This window comes from Oncorhynchus keta, chromosome 12 (assembly GCF_023373465.1).
Source record: "Oncorhynchus keta strain PuntledgeMale-10-30-2019 chromosome 12, Oket_V2, whole genome shotgun sequence".
In the NCBI taxonomy this organism is placed as follows: Eukaryota; Metazoa; Chordata; class Actinopteri; order Salmoniformes; family Salmonidae; genus Oncorhynchus; species Oncorhynchus keta.
The window spans coordinates 26124388-26132733 of NC_068432.1; positions in this window are offsets into that span (position 1 = coordinate 26124388).

The following is an 8346-nucleotide window of genomic DNA, read 5'->3' on the forward strand; positions in this document are numbered from 1 at the left end:
CGCACTGTAGGCCTGATGCGTGGTGCTGGTACTGGTGGTACTGAACCGAGGACACGCACAGGAAGCCTGGTGCGGGGAGCTGCTACCGGAGGGCTGGGGTGTGGAGGTGGTACTGGATAGACCGGACCGTGCAGGCGCACTGGAGCTCTTGAGCACCGAGCCTGCCCAACCTTACCCGGTTGAATGGTCCCGGTCGCCCTGCCAGTGCGGCGAGGTGGAATAGCCCGCACTGAGCTATGCAGGCGAACCGGGGACACCGTGCGCAAGGCTGGTGCCATGTAAGCCGGCCCAAGGAGACGCACTGGAGACCAGATGCGTAGAGCCGGCTTCATGGCACTTGACTCGATGCCCACTCTAGCCCGGCCGATACGAGGAGGTGGAATGTACCACACCGGGCTGTGCACCCGCCCTGGGGACACCGTGCGCTCCACAGCATAACACGGGCCCTGCCCGGTCTCTCTCGCCCCCCGGTAACCACAGGAAGTTGGCTCAGGTCTCCTACCTGGCGTAGCCATACTCCCTGTGAGCCCCCCCCCCCCAATACATTTTTGGGGCTGACTCTCGGGCTTCCATCCGCTCTGCCGTGCTAGCTCCTCATAATGCCACCTCTCTGCTTTTGCTGCCTCCAGCTCGGCTTTGGGGCGACAATAATCTCCAGGCTGTTCCCAGGGTCCTTTCCCGTCTAGAATCTCCTCCCAAGTCCATTTCTCCAAGTAGTGCAGCCTCTCCCACTGTAGTTGCTGCTGTTCCTGCTGCTGCTGCCTCTGTTGCCTCTCCTGCGGCTCCTGCCTGTTGACACGCTGCTTGGTCCGGTTGTGGTGGGTGATTCTGTAACGGATTTCTAGGTGTGGTGAAGGAGAGCCGGACCAAAACGCAGCGTGTAGATTGCGATCCATATTTAATCAAACAAACAACGTAACACGAATCTAAAATACAAACACTACAAAAACAATAAACGTAATGAAAACCGAAACAGCCTAAACTGGTGCAAACTAACACTAGATACTTACAAAGACACTAAGGACAATCACCCACAACACAACCAAAGAATATGGCTGCCTAAATATGGTTCCCAATCAGAGACAACGATAAACACCTGACTCTGATTGAGAACCACTCCAGACAGCCATAGACTCTGCTAGATCACCCCACTAGCTACAATCCCACTATATACCAAAACCCCAAGACAAAACACACCACAATACAAAAACCCCATGCCACACCCTGGCCTGAACCAATACATAAAGATAAACACAAAATACTTCGACCAGGGCGTGACAATTACAGTCAAGGGGCTTAAACCTCCCCAATTTTAGAATGTACTACTGGGCTGCACAGTCTAGGTTTCTGGCTCAGAGGTTTGACAATGGTCCCTCTCCCTCGTGGTTGAACATTGAAAAGCTTGAGGTAAATGATGACACTGGGGCAGAATTGTTTTGCAAATGGGACATAAAATCTATAAAAACCATCACAGACAACTCTTTAATCATACATTCTGTCCTGGCATGGTGCAAACTGCATGAGCTGTTCAGATGAGGGGGATTCCTTTCCCCTAAAACCCCTTTATGGAACAATAGATTGATCCATATGTTTTTCCAGAATAGTAACTTTAGACCATGGTCTGATAAGGGTACCACTCTTCTGGAACATTGTTACGAGGAGGGAGTTCTTATGTCTTTTGATCAGCTGAAACAGAAATACCACTTGCCTAACAGGGACTTCTTTAGCTACCTAAAACTACAAAACTTTATTAGGGTGACTCTCAAGGGACAATGGAACCTACCTAAGATGTCACCTATTGAACAACTCTGCCACGCAGACCAACCACTGTTCAAGACCATTTCCCGTGTATACAATGCTCTTATGTCAGGACTAACACTGCCTGAGCCAGATAAACCCCGACTTAGATGGGAAAAAGATCTGAGTATTGATCTTGATGAGGATCTACGGAGTGACCTATGCAGGGATGGTGTTACATCCACATTGAACTCCAGATACAGACTGATCCAGTTTAATTTCCTCCATCAGCTCTATATCACCCCATCTAAACTGCATAAGTTCAACCCAGATATCTCCTCTCTATGTTTTAGATGTGGCTCATTTGAAGGAACATTCCTCCATTCCACTTGGCAGTGTTCAAAACTACACAGATTTCTGGCAGGGGGTATGTGATACCATATCCTCAATTCACAGGGTTGCATTCCCTTTCGACCCGGAGGTCTGTCTACTGGGCAACTTTACTAACACCAATCTTAGGCAAAGCCATACTATAAAGCTAACAGAAATATTGCTAGCGATTGCCAAGAAATGTATTGCCAAGAAATGGAAATTGGATTCCTCCCTGCCAGTTGCAATGTGGCTATCGGAAGTTAATGGTTGTATCCCTTAGGAGAAAATCACTTACTGCTGGAGGAATAAGTTAAAGACAATTTACAGAATTTGGCAACCTTTTATTGACTATATGGAGAATCTCCCACCACATCTCATTGATTGAATCTCTATATAATCCTCACATAATGTTTCACACGTATTGTATAATATGTAGCCTACGGCAAGTGATCCAATGTCTCATTTTTTTCTTTTCTTATTGTATGTTTGTATATACACTGCTCAAAAAAATAAAGGGAACACTAAAATAACACATCCTAGATCTGAATGAATTAAATATTCTTATTAAATACTTTTTTCATTACATAGTTGAATGTGCTGACAACAAAATCACACAAAAATTATCAATGGAAATCAAATTTATCAACCCATGGAGGTCTGGATTTGGAGTGACACTCAAAATTAAAGTGGAAAACCACACTACAGGCTGATCCAACTTTGATGTAATGTCCTTAAAACAAGTCAAATTGAGGCTCAGTAGTGTGTGTGGCCTCCACGTGCCTGCATGACCTCCCTACAACGCTGGGCATGCTCCTGATGAGGTGGCGGATGGTCTCCTGAGGGATCTCCTCCCAGACCTGGACTAAAGCATCCGCCAACTCCTGGACAGTCTGTGGTGCAACGTGGCGTTGGTGGATGGAGCGAGACATGATGTCCCAGATGTGCTCAATTGGATTCAGGTCTGGGGAATGGACGGACCAGTCCATAGCATCAATGCCTTCCTCTTGCAGGAACTGCTGACACACTCCAGTCACATGAGGTCTAGCATTGTCTTGCATTAGGAGGAACCCAGTGCCTACCGCACCAGCATATGGTCTCACAAGGGGTCTGAGGATCTCATCTCGGTACCTAATGGCAGTCAGGCTACCTCTGGCGAGCACATGGAGGGCTGTGCGGCCCCCCAAAGAAATGCCACCCCACACCATGACTGACCCCCCGCCAAACCAGTCATGCTGGAGGATGTTGCAGGCAGCAGAACGTTCTCCACGGCGTCTCAGTGTGAACCTGCTTTCATCTGTGAAGAGCACAGGGCGCCAGTGGCGAATTTGCCAATCTTGGTGTTCTCTGGCAAATGCCAAATGTCCTGCACGGTGTTGGACTGTAAGCACAACCCCCACATGTGGACGTCGGACCCTCATACCACCCTCATGGAGTCTGTTTCTGACCGTTTGAGCAGACACATGCACATTTGTGGCCTGCTGGAAGTAATTTTGCAGGGCTTTGGCAGTGCTCCTCCTGCTCCTCCTTACACAAAGGCGGAGGTAGCGGTCCTGCTGCCCTCCTACGGCCTCCTCCACGTCTCCTGATGTACTGGCCTGTCTCCTGGTAGCGCCTCCATGCTCTGGACACTACGCTGACAGACACAGCAAACCTTCTTGCCACAGCTCGCATTGATGAGCCATCCTGAATGAGCTGCACTACCTGAGCCACTTGTGTGGGTTGTAGACTCTGTCTCATGCTACCACTAGAGTGAAAGCACCGCCAGCATTCAAAAGTGACCAAAACATCAGCCAGGAAGCATAGGAACTGAGAAGCGGTCTGTGGTTGCCACCTGCAGATTCACTCCTTTATTGGGGGTGTCTTGCTAATTGCCTATAATTTCCACCTGTCTATTTCATTTGCACAACAGCATGTGAAATTTATTGTCAATCAGTGTTGCTTCCTAAGTGGACACTTTGATTTCACAGAAGTGTGATTGACTTGGAGTTACATTGTGTTGTTTAAGTGTTCCCTTTATTTTTTTGAGCAGTGTATAATTACAATTATAATAATTTTTTTGTTACGCTCGTCTGTTACTGTCACTTTGTCCTATCATTGTCTAATATCTTTTCACTTTTGTTTTGAATGTTCTTAATTGGAAAATGCAAAAAAAAAAAAAAAAAAAAAAAAATATATATATATATATATATATATATATATATATATATATATATATATATATATATATATATATATATATGTGTGTTTTTTTTTAAAAGACCATATCACCTCCTCCTTCCCCGACACACTCAATGCCTACCACCCTGACAGATCCACAGACGCAATCGCCATTGGGTAACCTGGACAAAAGGAATGCATATGTGAGGATGCTGTTCATCAACTACAGCTCAGCCTTCAATACCATAGTGCCCTAAATGCTCCTTACAAAGCTCACAGACTTGTGTCTAAACTCCTCCCTGTGCAACTGGGTCTTGGACTTCCTGATGGGCCACCCCCAGGGGGTGAAGGTAGGCAACATTACCTCCTCGACAATGATTCTCAGCACAGGGGCCCCACAAGGGTGCGTCCTCCCCTCCTTTATACCCACGACTGCGTGGTCTCACACAGTTCCAACTTCATCATCAAGTTCGCTGACAACACAACAGTAGTCGGCCTGAAAACCAACTACGACGAGACAGCCTACAAGGAGGAGGTAGGCACTCTGATGGTGTAGTGCCAGGTAACAACCTCTCCCTCAACGTTAGTAAAACAAAGGAGCTGATTGTGGACTTCAGAAGGAACCAGGCTGGACACCCCACTATCCTCGTCAATGGGGCCACCGTGGAGATGGTCAATAACTCAAAATTCGTTGGTGTACACATCTCAGAGAAGCTGAAATGGTCTAACCACACGGACACCATAGTGAAGAAGGCACGACATTGACTCTTTAACCTCAGGATGCTGAAGAAATTATGCTTGTCCCCAAGTGTTCTACAGAAGCATCATCGAGAGCATACTGTCAGGCTGCATCACAGCCTGGAACGGCAACTTCCCCGCCTCAGACCGCAAGGCTCTTCAGAGGGTGATACGTGCAGCTGAACGCACCATTGGGTGCACACTGCCTGCCCTACAGGACACCTACAACACCAGGTGTCGCAAGAAGGCCAAGAAGATCATCAGGGACCCCAGCCACCCAAGCCATGCCCTGTTTTCCCCGCTTCAATCACTCAGACGTGGGCAGTACAGGAGCATCATTGCAAAAACTGAGACTGGCCAATAGTTTCTACCATTACACCATCAGGCTGCTGAATAGCTACTACTAGTCAGCTACCTGCTCCCCCTACACCCTCAACGGTCACTTACCTTACCTGCTGCTCCCCCTATGGACATTCTTTCTCCTGCTGCACCCCCCGTTACTCCCCCTATGGACATTTGCTATTAAACACTATTAAACACTCAACCTGTAATGTGGGAGATATGAAAAGCTTCAATGCTGTACCTATCTGTGTACAGTATAAGGGTTGGCAGACCACTGGAGGGGCCCCCCAATTCCCCTTCACTCCCTAACAAATGACTCCTCTGGCATAGGGGCAGCAGTCATATCCGATATGCTGTTATGTCCATGCAAAACACATGTGCTACAACTTAAGTCTGCGGAATAAATCTCATTGTATGAGCAAAATGAGGAGGATTTCCCATTAACCGAAGAATGCCTTGTGCTCACTAGGGATCTCCCTCAGGCTAGCAGGCATAAATAACCTCCATGGCCTGGAGCAGGAGCTGGAGCTGGAGCTATACAAGCCTGACAACTCACACTAAATTCTTTCGCTGCTCTGTTGTTCCCTACATTTTTTAGTATGAAGTCGTTTGTGGTGATGCGGGGCACAAGGGGCTTTCTACAGCAATTGGATCATGTCTAACCAATCAGAGTATCCACTTTACCCACGTGTGTTCTTACTCTGGCCAAACCCATCGGTTTCTGGACCAATCTGACGGCCCCAAATGTGTTCGCATTCGATGAAGGGTCAGGGGAGGTACAAGGGTCGAGGTAGCAAGAGCAAGGGTCTAGGTAGAAAGGCAAAGCTTATACAGCCTTGCCCTTTACACACAGGACCAGATTGTTTGATTTGATTTCTGTGTCAGGCTGGTGATGCGATCATCCATTTTGAAGGGCAAAGTGTGTGGGTATGGATGTCAACAGTGACGTCAGGGCTACGAGGTGACAATGTGGACCACAAGGTGTGTAGTGCAGGGTAGGAGCCAGGCTGTGTGGTTTACACAGTAATACGGTGACAATCTCCCCACTCGAGGAGAATACACACATCCCCTCGCCTCGTATGGGAAACATGGGCCCCTGTCCGCCTGTGGTGATGACAGCTCAGAGGTGTTGAATGGCGCTGAGGGGAGAGAGAGCTAAAAAATTTTAAAATGTTTATTTCACTATTGTATATTATCTACTTCACTTGCTTTGTCAATGTTAACATATGTTTCCCATGCCAATAAAGCCCAGAGAGAGAGAGAAAATATATATGTTCGGGGCTGAAATATTGTAGGCTTTGTTTTTAAAATATGTAACTGTACAATATAGCTGCTGAACCAAATACACTACTACATTAGGGGCATGTGAACTTAAGAGTGCTGCTTTGCTTTTAAAACGTTTTTCCATCTGTTGCTGCTTCTGCTGTAACTTTAACTGTGTCCCCATCAACCAGTGCTCAACAGTCCTTCAGTGGAGGAGAGGCAGCATTTAAAACCTGTCACAGTGTAGACAGATGTAACTAAAACTCCTCGGCATGCTTGCCTGTTTATCAAAGGTATGAGGGCAGATGTGAATGGTGTTAGCCTGGGCTCCTGACTCTTAGTTAGACAGGCCAGGCCAGTCATGGGAATGGGAAAAGGCAGCTCTCCTCTCCTCCTTTTCTCTCCACCTCCGACTGAATGCCTCTTTATGTCGGAGTAGAGACTCATTGTTGCGTTGCTAGGGCCCGTCTCCAAGGGATGTGTTTATCTTCCCTGATTTAATCACCTCCTCAGTCTTAAATGAAAACATTAAGAATTTCTGGTGCTCTGCTCTCCCTTTCTCTCGTGACCTGTAGTTTGGGTGCAAGCTGCTCCTTCCATAATAGAACCGTCATTTTCTATCCACGTTCCCTTCTCATTGAAGCCCGCTGAAGGGTGAGCGCCACCGTTAACTCTAACAGCGTTTGGCATCTCGAGACAGGATTTCATTTTTGCTTCCTGTGATGGCGGCGAGCCGAGGTTTCAACGCGGTGGTAGCTACAAAAGGCTGTATTATTCTTAAAGAAGTATAGCTGTGCACTCCCCACTTCATCCTGTCCCGCTTTACTTGTCCTGAATGAGATGACATGTTTGGCTTACTGATCCCAGTCTGAAACCATTTATCTAACATAAATGCATAAACAGTATCAGAGACAAGAGGCGGATCAGGTGTCTGCAATCCACAGCCCTCCCACATGGTACAGTATACTACAGTACATCACAATAAGAGCTCTGAGCTCTGAACATTCTGGAACTTTTCCACATTCAGCACATGGGTGTGTCCGTTCATGTGTGCGTTTACGTGTGTTGGTATATGCATGCGTATGTGTTGGCATATGCGTGTGTCAGAGGCCCTGTGTGTGTGTGTGTGTGTGTGTGTGTGTGTGTGTGTGTGTGTGTGTGTGTGTGTGTGTGTGTGTGTGTGTGTGTGTGTGTGTGTGTGTGTGTGTGTGTGTGTGTGTGTGTGTGTGTGTGTGTGTGTGTGTGTGTGTGTGTGAAGATAGACTAATGAGGCATGGAGGATAAGGTCACAGTCGGGGGTCCCAAGATGAGCCATGTCTATATGAGGAGTGTATGTCCTGCCTGACTTTGCTTCACACCTCAGCCCACTGTCATTGCCATGCAGCTCTACTGGTCCTTGGATGGTGACCATGGGCTTATTAAAGAATTCACCCCTGACTTACTTTCTTCCACGATGTCCATGTCCCAGGTGGGTCACAGCTGTTGAGTGAGACTCTCTGAGTTTGCTCTAAAAATAACAGTGTTGACACTGAGAGAAAAACAAAAATGAATGAATGAACCTGTGATGCTATTGATTTAGTACCTCCTGTCTCTGCTATGCTGCTGGAGGTTCTTTAGTCCCAAGAGGTTAGATTTTTTTCTCAGAATATATCACTTTTCTTTTCACTTTTGAGTGGACTTGGAGTCTACCATTTCTCAGGCCGCCGCTGGGCGAGTTGAGGCTACTTCTACCTTCAG